The following is a 16,737-nucleotide window of genomic DNA, read 5'->3' as shown; positions in this document are numbered from 1 at the left end:
CTTATTTAAAAAAAGGTTTTCTTTAGGAATTAATCCACTTTTTAGATCATGTCCCTTTTGAAACTAACACGAACGACTCATTTCACTGAAAAACATGCAGTTAACTGAAGTTATCAGTCGACTCGTAAAGTTATCGACTAAAGAAAGAAGAGATCTCGGTCCCCAAATTGAAGGTTCGATTGAGGAAGAGGATAAGATCAGTAAAAACCTTGGTGATGCATAAGTAAAGTGACCACTTCTGAAGGTCTATGGTGAGGTCGTGGAAAATTATTAAAGAATTTGAATTTGAAGCACATGAATGCGGGCAGCATAGACCTTTTTGTTATGGAAATTTATTCCAAACTCTACTAAACACAACACAAGAAGTGACGTTTACATTATTACATAATAAATGGACAGACATATAAACTTCAGTAAACAAAAAACAATAATAGAAACATGACATTACATGCACATGTTCAAAACATTAGCTTCTTCGACCACAATTCTTTATTTACTTGCGTCCAATAACATCTGCTACCACGCGTGCTTAGAAGGTACAGCCAGTACTTACCTACATTCTATATAATCAACCGTATTACAAATGACATAAGATCCATAGTATTTAGCTTAACGCCATAGACTGTACGCTAACCAAACATTATTTTCTCACCTGGCCCTACTATATCCAAACATTGTCCAAACACTTTGTATGGACAATAGCCAACACTGGCCGCAAAGACGGACTTTCTTTAAAAAAAACTCCTTGTTTATGCCCCGGAAAAAATGACAGCTGTCAGATTTCCCGCGCCAACCGCACCGGCACAGAGTAGAAAATCGCCGAGTGCGGACGTAAATGCAAAATTTGTTTTATTTTATAAACAAAAAGATACTTGAACAAACGGATAAACATCAGCTGTCAACCGCAAACTGACCAGTGTAATGACTGGGATACAATACCGACAATTTGTATTGTTCATAACAATAGATATGTCCAGTAAAACCTGAACTATGTGCCAGTTGAAACTTCATACAAACGTTTCTTTGCTTACACTGGTCATTGTCAAAATCGTACAGATCTTTACTTTGTAAAGAATCCTTCAACCACGGAGGTCTCAATACAATAGTTTGGTTTTTAAATCGCCCACTTTATCCAGACCTTCGACTGAAAACTATAATTGAACGAACATGGTTCAAGATAAATGGGTTGTTGCTCAAAATTTTGTTTGAAAAATGGCGCGTGCTCCCAAAAGCGGGTGTTGGTTTTCTTACACAACGATTTGCATTTCAATCACTCTTAGTACAAAGGAATAAGGTTGATATTGTTTTTAACAGTTGTTTTTGTCGTTGGTTCAACAAACAATTGAAGTAAACATACTTGAGTGATTGTTTTGGCAACTACCGGTGTTACGCACAAAAAATAAGCCAAACAATTTCGGTGTTTCAATAAGTTCATTGTTGACCCTTTTTTGAAGAACTTGTAAAATGACGGTGCTTTTTTGTCGGTGTTGTTTTCATTTGAATAAATAAATAAATATGGACAAACTTTTTTTATCCACGAAGTGCTCTTGGCCTACATCCCACCTGATGGAAAGTGATGATCAGGCTGAAGGTGGAAGCAAGCTTCACCCGGAATCCTCAACCACAGAGGAACTGGCTATCTTACCTTCAACTGCCGGAACAGAACAATCTGTTAACATTGTTGTTATAGCGACAGACTTAGGTCAGATGGTGGTAGCTACTTACCACCAACGTAGCAGAAAATGCCCCCACTGGGAATCGAACCCGGGATCTCTGGGTCTGAAGTAGGTCTTACTAGACTACAGTAGCGGTTTACCTAGTTGTTCCTTTATTTTGTACCTTTTTTGTGCCCTTCCTTAGCCAACAAAAATCTTCCATACTTTAACAGTAATTGTGACTGAGTTTCTTGCGCTGCTTCTTCTCAGCACTGGCCCATTTATTGTCCCGGAGCAGTGGTAGGGTTAATACTGGGACGTGTAAAAGTGCTTTTTAAGTCCCCTTGCAAAAATAAATTATTGAGTATTGAGTTTTTTATGAGCTAGAATCTAATAGTCAATCTAAAGAAAAATAAAGAAATAGTACTGACCAAATACTAAAGGGTAGTACCTGAGCTAAGATACAGAGTACCCTACATTAAAGGAATACTGACCACATAATGTACCTACCTACCTATTATTTGAAGGGTAAGTAACTTAACTCCCCCTTAGAAAATTGATATTAAAGATGTAGAACTAAGTGATTTCATTGTCCACATCCCTCCCACCCGGTTACCCTCTGAGAGGGCAGAGGGCGAGACAACGATTCATCCGAGGGGTGAAAACATGATAAATATTTGAGTGGATTGTAATTAATATTTGGGTTTCTTTGGCTGCTTCTTCTCAGCACTGGTCTTATTATTGTCCCCAAGCATAGTAGGGTTGAACTCATAAAACTAATTTTATTCGCAAGTAGGCTTTTAAAAAGCACTTTTACACGTCCCAGTATTAACCCTACCACTGCTTCGGGACAATAAATGGGCCAGTGCTGAGAAGAAGCAGCGCAAGAAACTCAGTCACTATTGTCAGCCTATTTTTCAAGGGCAACTAATACAGTTTTTAAAAATTATCTTTCAACTCGGAGTTCAAACCAGTGTTTCTCGCAGTACCTACGACTCACGAGTCGGCCACTCCGACGTCATTGTTCGTCTATTGTCAAAACTTAATTATATAACTTAAAGAAACTTATAGAATTAATCTAATATAAATAAATTACCTAACACTGGCTAGTGTGCAATCACACGAAGCCATAATTGAAAAGAAAAATGCGGTTGTCATAGATCATAATGGAACCACTCCCGTTCCCTCCGGGAGGATTATGCGCTTACACGAGAGGGCACGACGAATTCATTGTTTATAACACGCTAAACAAATTGTTTGGGGCGCGAACTAGGGTGCGTATGAAATAAATTTGAATTAATAAACAATGGTTTAAGCACGGATAGCAGATAGTTATGACGAAAGAAAGAAGGAAAACGAGCTGAATTTAGTTCAAAATAGTTCAGTAGTAATCAGTATGATAAAGGGACTATTCCCACCTCTCGTTCCCACCGCTGCAACTCCTGTGTAGCCAGGATCTACAGCTTGACCGCCAATAACCCAACCAGTGAAGGTCAAGTTTGTACGAGAAAAGTCAAACTGTCGTTGGACCCGCAACGAAATTAATCAGAAGAACATAGAAGTTCGAAATTAAGGATCGACTTCACTCCAGTGAAAAGCAGAAGAAAGAAAGAAGGAAAACTTAAAATTGTTTATTAAAATATTAGAAAAAGAATTAGATTTTTCAGAATGTGTCATGCTGTAAGAACACATTCAGTGGAAGCTACGGAAGAAAAAGAAATTACCTATAGTAGAATGAGTTAGTTAATACAACCATCTTACCTAAATCTGTCGCCAAACAACAACGTCAACAGCATGTACCTATTTCGGCAGTTGAAGGTAAGATAACCAGTTCCTCTGTAGATCTCACAGTAGTTGCAGGTGGGAAAGAGAGATAAGATTAGTCCCTTTTTGGTACATTTCAACAACTACGCTAGGTGTGACCCGCGCCCTCGCTTGCGTACGAATTTCACACACCCTTACCGTAATGGATTTTCCTAATTGGTGGTCCAAGGTATAAGAGAACGGTTCAGAAAATTAAGGTAATCGCCGTAGCATCACTATCGGTTTTCTACAGGCTACACTTCGGAGAATGTGCGAAAGAATTGCACGAACTAATTCCACCAGCCCCCTTCCATCATCGGGGAACCAGACGCAGGTAGCGTACAGCTAGGGACTGGAATTCGCTGCCTGCTGCTGTCTTTCCCGAAGACTATAATCCGGGTCTTTTCAAGGCGAGAGTGAGGCATTTACAGGACAGATATGTACCATCCTAGACTGCATCCCACTTAACATCAGGTGCGATTGTGGTCAAATGCATAAATATTTTTAAGATCATTCATCATCATCATTTATTTTTGTTTCCACTGCAGGAGCACGACTCTAATGTACCAGAGGCAAATGGAGGATTTGTCCTACACTCCCCACGCTGGCCAGACGGGTTGGGGAGGCCTGATGTTCGCATATTTGTCCCTTAGAAACATACTTTTTTTAAAAGTACCTGGACCAGCTCAGGACCGGTTGTTGTGGAAATCCTTGGGAGAGGCCTTTGTCCAGCAGTGGACGTCATTTGGCTGAAACGAACGAAGGTAAATATCCTTTAATATTTTTACTAACTACTCGCTTCCTCTCCCTTCTTATACCACCCTCCAAGGGAGTGCCGAGTGATAATATTAGCTGAGGGTAGAACCGACGTGTCATGCTTGTGGATGTGATTTAGGTGGGTAGCGGGTTCGAGCCTCAAGAGGGTCAGTTTTGAAATGGAGCTTTTTAAATAAGCCTGTTTTAACATTTGACAGTCGGTTTGAGTAAATTAGAGCTCGCTTCCACGACAATCCAGTTTTGCAGTATACGGTAATGCAGGGCTTCTCAAAACTGGACTCTTATGAACACATGACGTGTGTTTAAAATTCGAACGGATCAGTTTTTTGCGGACCACTTCAAACGGGATGTTCGTGTGTGTATAGTGTATCCCACCAAAAACATTCTGTAAAAAACTAGCCAAGTCTCGATGGAGCTGCTTGTTTATCTCTAAAAAGTAATGAAATCTAGACAAAGTCGTGCCAAGTCTATGGTTCATTACTGCGATTTCTTTATTATTATAGTTAATGTTGTGTGACTTGGCCGTTGAAGGGTGACAAAACCAGGTGCTCCATGACACCATTGCACCAATCAGTCGCCTGAACCGCTACCCACTGACGATGGAAAATTGCCACTTGGAAAACGTTGATTCAACAATAACCAGTCAATTGTAGGTTCAGTAAAGCTGCGTATTTATAATGTATGATTATCTTAATAAAGATTGTTCAACGGCCAAGTCACACAACATTAACTATAATAATAAAGAAATCGCAGTAAGGAACCATAGACTTGGCACGACTTTGTCTAGATTTCATTACTTTTTAGAGATAAACAAGCAGCTCCATCGAGACTTGGCTAGTTTTTTACAGAATGTTTTTGGTGGGATTTCACTTCTTTTTGTGGAACGTGGCAAAATTATTTAACGTCGTCGTTTATCAACATTTTTTTACGATATTAAACACAAATAAACTCAACGACCTTTAAAATGGACAACGAATCAGATTGTTTTTAATTATAACATAACCTAAGCGAACCTTACAGTATAATAAACGAAATCAACGAAATGCAAATTACACAACATTCAACTTAATCGACGACTTTCTCTAGAAAGGAAAAAAATCTGGACACCGCTTGCTAGTGCTAGCGCCATCTAGCGGTGAGCGATACAGGCGAACACCACGGGGCCGGAGTAGTATTGATTATGAATGTGGTTACTCCAGATCTTCGATTTTCCTAGTTTTTATAGTTTTCCCTTTATGTGGCCATTAAACCCTAACTCTGTACCAAATTTCAGCCCTCTGAGTTAATGGGAAGTACTAGTTCTATTTTGATGATCATCAGTGAGTGAGTGAGTGTCGTAAATGCGAAACTTTGCTTTCGCTTAACTTCGGAACTAAATGACCTACAGACTTGAAATTTTGGATTTAAAGTATGTGATTATAGCTTACTAGATGACGAAAATTTCTGCGTTCTGGTCTTATCCAGAGGTTCTCAAATAGGGGCCTGAAAATGCGGCGAAATGGTTCCAGTAAAGGATGGTACGGCAGTGTTTGCTTCGCGCTCGACTTGGCGGGGGCACTGCCGTGCCCCCAGATTCGTGTGTGAAGATATTAAAACACGTAAACTACTACGAGTAAACGATATCCTGCAAAAAACAGTTCCTGCAAAAAACGGGATATCTCCCTGGGAACAATTCCTTACCTACACGACACGAGTATTAACGTTTATAAGTTATAGTTTCAAGCTTATTAAGTATTTACAAACATTACTATGAGGTCTCACAGTGCGCGTAGACACACAGGGTGACCAATCACAGAGCTCTATTCAACGCTATACGTTCGATTTTCTGCTTCACTTAAGCAAGCATCGTTTGTGAATACGGGCGTAAGTCTGTCAATTTTAGACACATGCTTAAAAAAGTCCATTATTGAGTATCCCATCCCAACTAATATTATAAATGCGAAAGTAACTCTGTCTGTCTGTCTGTCTGTCTGTCTGTCTGTTACGCTTTCCCGCTTAAACCTTGCAACCGATTTTGATGAAATTTGGCATAGAGATAGTTTGAGTCCCGGGAAAGAACATAGGATAGTTTTTATCCCGGTTTTTGAAACAGGGACGCGCGCGATAAAGTTTTTCTGTGACAGACAAAATTCCACGCGGGCGAAGCTGCGGGCGGAAAGCTAGTCATTATCATAAAACCGACTTAAATCTCTGTTAACTAATGACATACACACAACGAAATTAATTTCCGAAACAACACCATCAACATGCACGAAAAACCGACCTTAGTTCTCGAAAACGTTTATCGTTACACAAGATATCATACTTCTTATTACATAAAACCGAGGTTATACTGAAATACGTTATCAGAAGTTTCGAATGTTGCCGTCCTTTTCAAACAAAGTGAGAGCGACAGTGACAGATAGACCCGAAAGTCCCGAAACTACGTAAATAGGGTTTCGGAGTAGCTGCTGGCCGAAAATAAAGCCGATGATTTAAAAAGAATAAAATAAAAAGCATGGCGCTCGATTCCTTTTTCAAAAGGCCAATGAGAAGTCGCGGCGATACGCGGGATGCTCTACCGAATTTTGAAATCGGAGACGGTTTTGGAACAGGGCTTAGATGGAGTTGCTGAAAAATTTAGGCTTAGTTGCACCATCTTAATTTAACCGTAACTATAACCATAACTGGTGTTTTTTCTATGGAGTTTGACTTTTGAAGGTGGTGCAACTCACCCTTATTGTGATAGTGAAGTGATAGGTAGTATGAAGTGATATCAGAATGAGAGGGACTTCACTTGGAGGTTCTAGGTTTGATTCACAGATGGGAGAAGTGGACCTGTACTAAGAGGAAAGAGAGATAGAGAGAGACTATAGACTCGGAGATTTTGGGTTTGATTCCCAACGGTATTGGGACTATTTCAGCCATGGCCGCATGGGGGTCTGGGCTCTATTCCCAGATGAGGCACATTCAATGTGTCTCATCTGGGAATAGAACTCTTCGTAAAGAACGAATCGGTCTAACTGACCCATATACAAATAGAAACACTAATTTTGGAACTCTATATATTATTGTACGACTGATTAATAAACAATCTAAATGAGTTTATAATAGAGTTTGTAGGACTTCCAAAATCTTTTTTTAAGTAAACAATAATTAAATGTTTTTCAAACATAACCCACTCCACGCATCTTCTAAGCCGCTACAATATTGCCTCCGAAAACCATTTCAAAATAAGAACAAGAGCGTTCCAAATTCAAATCTCGCGCCGCCGCATATAAATTTGTTCGGGGCTCTTTTTTTTAATAATTTAAGGCGACGGTAACCTTGCGATAAAGTGCTTACCGACTTATTTGCGGACAGTAACTTTTTAAGGTTATTTATTAAAGTATTTTATATGCAGACCTTTTTAGTCATCAAAGACATAATTTTTTGTGCCTTCCTTTTTTTAATTCAACGTCCTTTTTAATCTGCACACTAAACAATTTATTTGAAAATAATTAACATGGTTTTGATTATACAACTAAACTATGTAAAAACAAGTTTTCATCAAAATAAGCAAAAAAATCTCGACTTCATAAAGGTAGCAGGAAGGCGCTGGATGCAGGCCGCTACCAACCGGGCGATGTGGAAGTCATCGGGGGAGGCCTATATTCAGCAGTGGACGTCCTGTGGCTGAAATGATGATGATAATGAAGCTAAATACCGCTGTTTCAAAAGGAGCAGCAACGTTTTTATTGAAAATAGTCTTAAACAGCACCGCTACCATTTTTTTTGTACCTAAAAGGCGACTAAGGGACAAATATGCGAGCATCAGGCCTCCCCAACCCGTCCGGCCAGCGTGGGGAGTGTAGGACAAATCCTCCATTTGCCTCTGGTCAATTAGAGGGTCGTGCTCCTGCTCCTGGAGTAAATGACCTGATGATGAAGCCCTTATAGTTACGATTTATTGATGTTTAGATCAACTCACAGCAATAAACACAACAAAAAAGCAGTCTACAAAAACCAACTGTATTGATAACCTCCTTCTTTTTGCAGTCGGTTAAGATTACTTTCTCATAGCATTCATCATCGCGTCTGTATCGTGGGACCAACATTAAATAGTAAATATCACGCTACATAATCACGAGAGATTGCACTTTTTGTCTGACTGTTTATTTTCCAGCGTTTTTTGTGTTGCACTCACCAAAATTAGGTTTTGGGGGTCCGTGGTAAAGAAATGTTTTTTTTAACCTCTACGAGGATGCTCTTGGCCTGTATCTCACCTGATGGTAAGTGACGATTAGGCCGAAGGTGGAAGCGAGCTTCACCCGGAATCCTCAACCACGGAGGAACTGGCTATCTTACCTCTAACTGCCGGAACACAACAATGCCGTTAACATTGTTGTTATGGCGACAGACTTAGGTAAGATGGTGGTAGCTAGCCAGGCGGACTTAGAACAAGCCCTACCACCAACCAAACCGAACAGAAAAATCTGACCCCACTGGGAATCGAACCCGGGACCTCTGCGTCTGAAGCAGGTGGTCTTACCACTAGACCACAGAGGCGGTTGAAATGAAATAGTTTACTCAGTACATAGGCCTAGACTAAGTTTTTTTTAGGAAACTAGCCTAGAAGCTTCATCATCATCATCATCATCATTTCAGCCACAGGACGACGTCCACATAGGCCTCCCGCAATGATTTCCACATCGCCCGGTTGAAAAAACCTTAGGTTAGTTTTTTTTATTTGCACGCGCGGCTTGTGACTTGTATCAAGTGTAATATTGTGATAGCTGTTTTTGAACCTAATAAATAAAACAAATAAACCTCTAAAAATCTGTATACGGAAATTACGGAACCACCAATCTCAAATAACGTTAGTTCTTGACAGTTTTTTTCAGAAACAAAGCTGTAACGCCATGATGTGAACACCAGATTGAGAACAACAAAAAATGAGTGTAATAGTAATTACTAGACATAGTTTTTGTGTCTTAATTAAAGTAATTAATTTAATATTATTATCACACAAAACCGTCGTCGGAAACTTTGAAAAACTTATTATATAATTAACCAGCGGCCGCCCGCGACTTCGTACACGTGGAGCCCGTTTTACCCCCTTCATCTATCTTACGCGGTTTAGATTTTTCATACAAAAGGATTTTCCCGCTAATTCCCATTCCCGTTCCTGATGTTCGCATATTTGTCCCTTAGTCGCCTCTTACGACATCCACGGGAAGAGTGGGGGTAGTTCTCTGCCAACATCACAACATTGATAATGTCTGATTAATTACGTAGTTTTCCAATTCATATTTAGATAATTTTCATTTCAAACTTCGTTCGTTTCAGCCAAATGACGTCCACTGCTGGACTAAGGCCTCCCCCAAGGATTTCCACAACAACCAGTCCTGCACTGCCCACAACCAGGTATTTGCTTCCCGCGACCTTCACCAGATCGTCGATCCACAAGGAGCAAACAAAACTTACAACATCAAAATTTTGATTTAGATTTCAAACCATCGATGTAATTATCAACCTTTTTGCTTTTTCCAAGCCATAAATAACAGAAACCCATAGACTCGGTAATTTGGAGGGGCCATAGATAATATAGAGTCATCGCGCCGACCATAGATTATATGAAGTCATCCCGCGGCTACACCGCCATTATTATTAAAAAACAATCCAATATGGCCGAAGGATTTTGGTGGGGTGACCACACTGACCACATCTTCTTACCTACCTAAGTCTATCGCCATAACAACAATGTTAACAGCATTGTGTTTCGGCAGTTGGAGGTAAGATAGCCAGTTCTGTGGTTGAGGATTCCGAGTGAAGCTCGCTTCCACCTTCGACCTGATCATCATTTTCCATCAGGAGAGATGCAGACCAAGAGATTCACCATTGTGGATGAAAGAAATATTTGGTACTACAGTAGGTACTTATTATTATTCTGTGGTACTACATCAAAGTAAAGACGATCTGGTGAAGGTAGCGGGAAGTACCCTGGATGCGGACAGCGCAAAATATTTTCAAATGGATGCTTATTTAAATAGACAAGATAGAAGAAAAAGTAAACTTTATGTTGCTAAGGAGTCCACCTATAAAAATACATCTGACACCTCTTTCATTTCTTCAACAATACTAAACCAATAATGAATCGGTTGGACCACTTTTACAAAAAAAAGAACATACACTCAAATTGAAAACCTCCTCCTTTTTAAGTCGGTTAAAATTCTAGGTTTGACAGACTTTTTACAGTTATATTAACATGGTGTAACTCAAGGTTTTTGTATTCTAAGAAACGGAAAAAAGTAGAAACAATGAAAAACTACGATAATGCAAGATTTTTATCCCATTCCCGTCCCAAACAATGCTCACCCCAATTTCGACAGCCGAAAATCGCTCCGACAGATATAATTATTATTTTACGCGTTCCCTATAAACTATTTATCCCTAGCACCCACCACTTTAGGCTGACCCCTCCCCCCTAAACCCCATGTCCAAACAGGGACCGACGTAATCTGGTCGGAGTAAATTATTAATTTTGTTCAACCTTTCGGGCGGGAAAGAGACAGAAACAGCTATTAGCGGTGAGATAGAAAAGGACAAAAGTTTTTTTTGGTTTGAGGCGTACCGCTCGGCCTTTATTGTTTTTATGTAAAGGCTGATGCTGTTTTAATTATTAGTTAGTTGTTGACCGACTTAAAAAAAGGAGGAGGTTCTTAATGATTTTTTACCTTAAACTGGGCTTCTTACATTAAAATCATTAGGTAGTTAAAATAAGTAAGAAGTACGTAGGGTAAACCAGAGAGTGATTGCCCACTGGTAGTGATTGCCCGCTTTAAGAACAATATTGTCAGGTGCTGACTTTGAATCACTCTAGTTAGATTTGAATTTACTAAGTAGATGGCTCCGTGATCAATGTACAGTAGATTTAAAATTTACAGTAGGAAACACTAAAAAAAAACAGTTATGGCGGATTTTGTCAAGACGGGTGAAAATGTTACTCAAACAGGTAAAGACTTTAACAATTTTACTAAGGAATTACTTGCTTAGAGGTTAAATTTTTTTTGCAAGTTATTTAATATTCAACTAATGGTGTATAGTCATGATGAAATTATAAGTGTTTTCTCCATTATCAATGAAAATAACTGATAAAATTTGATTTCTAACGGTCATTTTAACGGTGGGTAATCACTGCACGTAAATCTGTATATTTTTAGTTATTGCCCACCATCATTTCAGTTATTGCCATATGTTAATGTATAGTTATTGCCCAGGGCAATTATTATTAGAGTGTTGCCACCATGCAGTAGCAGTGTTTAAGTTGCTCATTGCTAGACTTGTTTTGCAATTTACAGGCATAAATATTGAAATGGCTTTTAATGTTTCATTTTCAGTATGCCAAAGACTCCAAAAGTTCAATATAGCATAGAAAATTTGCAAAAAGCGATCGAAGCTGTACAAGATGTATCCAACAATTTATCTACAAGATAAATTGCTGAAAAATATGGTTTGGCTTGAAAAAATTGATAAAAATTCAAACGCAAATACAAAAAATGAAAATCCTACGTTAAATCTACTAGTGAAAATGTTAATTGTAAGGAAATAGATACAACTTTAGGGAAGAATAACCAACAGCTAATTGAACATTCTGAGCAACCACTTGAACTGATATCAAAGAAGATAAAAAAATAAATACATATAAAATTTACATATAAAATTCAAATTTTTGCGTCATCTATGTTTTGAAGTAGATGATTCTGTCTCTACCGATTCTGACTCATCAACATCAGCTCAAGAAATATTTGATAATATGTTAATAAGGCCAAACGCAATTTATTTTGAAATTTTGAAGACTGTACTACTAGAATTTAAGTTTAATGTTTTGTTTTGTTTATTTAAAGCCTATTTTGTCATTTTAAAATTGATTATTTTGTTTTAAGATACTGGGCAATTACTGTGCTTTGTTGTGGGCAATTAGTGTAAGTAATGGCAATGACTGTACTTTTTGGAGGATTTTAAATTTATTTCAATATTTTCTAAGTTACGTAAGTTTTAACTAAAAACTGTTAATATTCTGTTTAACAGTTTATTGAGTTATAAGAAAAAAGTCATAAATGGTCGATAATTAAAATACTTTCTACAATTTTTCATCTCAATGTGTTTGAAATCTTTAAGTGGGCAATAGCTATACGGTTTACCCTAATTCCTTTTAAATAAACATATGAATTTGATCATCCAGGTGATCAAAATGGATAGGCGACATTTTTGTATCCTTTGATCACACATGGATAAGATCACCTAGGTGATCAAAATGGACTCCATCCACGGGTGATCAAGAGACACTAAAGAAAGAGTCGCTTGAAAAATTAAAATTAATGAAAAAATATTTATTCAGTATCTTCACAGATTGTTGCAAGTGGCTGGGGTATAACATTTATCCTACTTCCTACTAGGTATCCTACTAATAATATTATTATAAATGCGAAAGTTTGTGTCTGGTCTGGATGTTTGTTACTCTTTCACACAAAAACTACTGAACGGATTTTGATTAAACTTTACAGTATTATTGTTTATAACCCAGATAACATATAGGCTATTATTTACGACGATCTGTGACAAACTAAATTTCACGCGGGTGAAGCTCGGGCAAAAGCTAGTTAGGTAATAAATCAGATGTCCAGTCACAACAGTACAGTTTTTCTGGATCCTACATTACTGAATCCCGTAAAACTGGATAGCCGTGGGAAAGAACCCATACGATAATGCAATCCAGAGTAAATTTCATGTTTAACAATTTAGTTATTTTAAAACACCCTGTATATCCCCCGAAAGCAACAAACGTGATAATTCCTTTCCTGCAGGCGGTGGACTGATGATGATTTTATTTATAGTTACATTTTTACATGCCCCTCGTTATGTACAGTCAGCCTTAAATAGTTTGTGACACCCAAAGTGGCCAAACAAAGTTGACAATTGACAACACAACCTTATTCCGATTGTAACAAAGACGTTGCGAACTTTTTGGCTACTTTGGGTGTCACGAACTCCTTGACTCTGACTGTACCGCACGTTAGGCTACACGGGTTATTGCAAATCAGACTCTATTACAGATACATAAGGAACAGTGTTTATGTTGAAGAGCTGTAAGAAGTTGCGCTAGCGCAAAAGACAGAGTAGTAGTTAAAAACATGTTTACTTGCTTTTCTGTGTAATAATTATTATATATATAATATATAATATAATAATTATTATATATAAATAATTATTAAATAATTATTATTATATATAAATAATTATATATATATATAATTATTATATATAATATATAATAATTATTATAATAATCCTGGTGAAGGTAGCGGGAAGCGCCTGGATGTGTTCAGCGCAGGACCGGTCGCTGTGAAAATCCTTAGGGGAGGCCTTTTTCCAGCAGTGGACGTTATTCGGCTGAAACTAACGAACTAGTAACTAATCATTTAATGATCATTTACTTTTCAGTATCAAATGCTTAGTTTTTGTCATTTCCCACGCGTTAATTTCGGTTCAGAGAATCCTAGCCTATAACAGCTTTCTACTGGGAAAATGATTTTCAAAATCAATTTAATAGTTTCAGTCACAGACTAAAAACACTCACAAACTTTACTCTTCATAATATTGCTGTAGATCTCAAAATTTTCTACAGGAATTTGTGGTGGAAAGCGCCGCAGCTTTCATTTAGTATTTTTGACCCGATAAATACCTTTATGAATGTAAGTTTCTCCAAAAAATATTTAAGACTTAAACAGTTTTTCTCAACTGAGACCGAGTCTGCGTTTACCTAGACTTATTGAACCAAAACTACCCACCTAATTGTCTATTATTTCACACTGAATTGGCCCCTCATAAATCAACAACAAAACGGTCTCCCACACTATTTTGACGCCACTGTCACAAAGCCGATTGTGACGTTGTCAAAAAATTTATTGCGCGCGGTCTCTTTACTCAAACGCCATTGAGGACGCCGATTAAAGGACTTACCTGACGCAGTCATATATCAAGCAGTCTCTTGGGTGGTCTCCTGGTCCTCTGATCCACCGGCTAAACAAAACTATTGTTCGGTTGATAAATTAATTTGGGGACAGCCACGTTTTTTGAGTTTTTGGGTTTTGCTGTGTGACAATATTTTGAGTTTATTAGATTGATTGAATAAAATCTCTAGCGTTAGAGTCGCATCTCTAACTAATTCCCATCTTAAGCAAGTTATGTATGTTAAAAGTCGACTACTATGCCAGAGAAATTACATAAAAGGTTTTCATATAAATTTTTAGACACAGAAAAAAGGACTTTCAGGTTTTATCTAAACTTTTCCGATTTTTCTCATAAGAACATTGCCGAACTTCAAACTTAACTGCGTACACTTCAGCTAAAAACATAATTTTTACATCAAGAAGAAAATGGGGAATGTTAAATCTATTAACTATCCAATTAGTAGGTAAGTAAGGCCCTTTTTAGGGCACTAATTTTATTAAAGAAAGTAATTAAAAGTAAAAGGTACAATTTTCCTTTGTTTATGTTTATTACGAACTCGAATAATATGGAAAAAAATATATTGTCTTTTAATAAAAAAATATATATTATTATATTGAATTTTTAATAAAAAAAACTGCAACCCATGAATTAGACATAACATAAACTCAAAATTAAGGTACCTACATGGTAGCAATCCCGTCAGTAACAATAGGTAATTATAAAACTATTACCATTTAATTATAGTAAAAAATCGTATTTACTTAGGTATTTCCATCTGTTGAATAGTAGATCTATCATTCACATTTATTTTATTAATATTATTTTTATTATGAATACGAAGTTATTTGGTTTTTTGGTTACCCATAATTTCATTTCAACAAAAGCCATAATATCCTGTAATCAAAATTTCTCTTACAAAATACATCATTGAGTTTTTGTGCGATGGACAAATAAATAATACCTGATGTCAACAGTGAGAGTTCCGCGGTGAAATAAATAAAATGAATATTAACTGATAATGCCTAAATAAGTCGCTTATTCGTTGAGTAGAGTGTGAGAGACAGTAACTCCCGTATTCGCAAACGTTACTATGAGGTCTCACAGTGCGCGTGGACGCAAAGGGTGACACGAACCAATCACAGAGATATATTTAACGCTGTGCGTTCGATTTGCTGCTTCACTTAAGGAAGCATCGTTTGTGAATACGGGCGTAAGAGACTTGAACTTGCGTTTTAATTAGATAGAAGCTTATGAATACTACACATAAATACCATTATAATTTGTGGCACATAGCTCGAAGAAATGAAGGCCGTTGGGGCAGAAAAGTTCTCGAATGGTGACCACGTGCCGGAAGACATATCCTAGGCAGGTCTCCCACTAGGTGGACCGACGATCTGGTGCAGTTCGCGGGAAGAACCTGGACGCGGGCGGCGCAGGACCGATCGTTTTGGAAATCTTTGGGGGAGGCCTTTGTCCAGCTATGGACGCCATTTGGCTGAAACGAAAGAACTCAATTTGTATTTCTAATTTTGCAAGATAAATTGGAACGTTTAACCTTAACATATTTCAGTAGGTAGGTAACTTAACTCTCCAAATCTAATTGTTAAGTTGGTTAATTGACATTTGACATCACCAAACAACTAATTCAGTTCTTCACTTATTCAGTTTTTAGGGCAAAAAAAGATAAATAATCCATTTGGCTGTCAATGAAACCCGAAAATGGTCATAGTAAAAAAAGAAGAAACATTGTGAAAAATATTCACCGCTTTGGAACGCACTATCGGAAGCTGCTGAAAAGTTTAGTTACCTTTTGTATCTACCTATCTATACATAGGTAACTGAATCGATTCCACTCTAGTTCAAATTTTCTCAATTTTCACACATTACAATACAAATCTACTGAACCTCACCACCATTTTTCGACTCGCCACCATTTTTTGTTCCCAGTGGTCAGTGGACATCTTGTTCCATTAGTGGTCAGCACCATGTGCACCGCCACAACTGACCATCTGACTGCCAAATGGTACGGGAGAAACACTGTAATTTTTATAACTGTATGTTTGCAAGTATCTGGACATGGCAAATGTAACAAAGAGTACCGATTTTTATTAAAACATGCGAAAGTATTAAAAAGAACTTATAAATAGTTAAATTGAAATTAGAGACGACGTAAATGTTGTGTGCTTAGTGAGGGTCAGCATTACAAAACCACGCTCCAAACTCGATTGAATGTCAGTCATAGATATTTATTATTTTCTTTTGCTTCAGTCAAATGTAAAACATTTCATTAACAAACAGTGTCGTTTAATAAAACTAAGGATAGATAGATCTAGTAATATTGATCCATAAAATTAAAGTAAGATGGTGCAACCCAGCCTTAGAATCCCATTGCCAGTTATATCAGTTATACACATAAATCATAATAACTATGAAAATTAAATTCTAAATGACGGCTCGTAAACGAATCAACCCAGTGTTTTGTTTGTCCTTTACTAATTTTGTCATACTGCACACAATAAGTTTTCCTTTT

This window comes from Ostrinia furnacalis, unplaced genomic scaffold (genome assembly GCF_004193835.3).
Source record: "Ostrinia furnacalis isolate ACB-3 unplaced genomic scaffold, ASM419383v2 OfSCF1808, whole genome shotgun sequence".
NCBI lineage: Eukaryota > Metazoa > Arthropoda > Insecta > Lepidoptera > Crambidae > Ostrinia > Ostrinia furnacalis.
Note: the sequence above shows the minus strand (reverse complement) of the source record.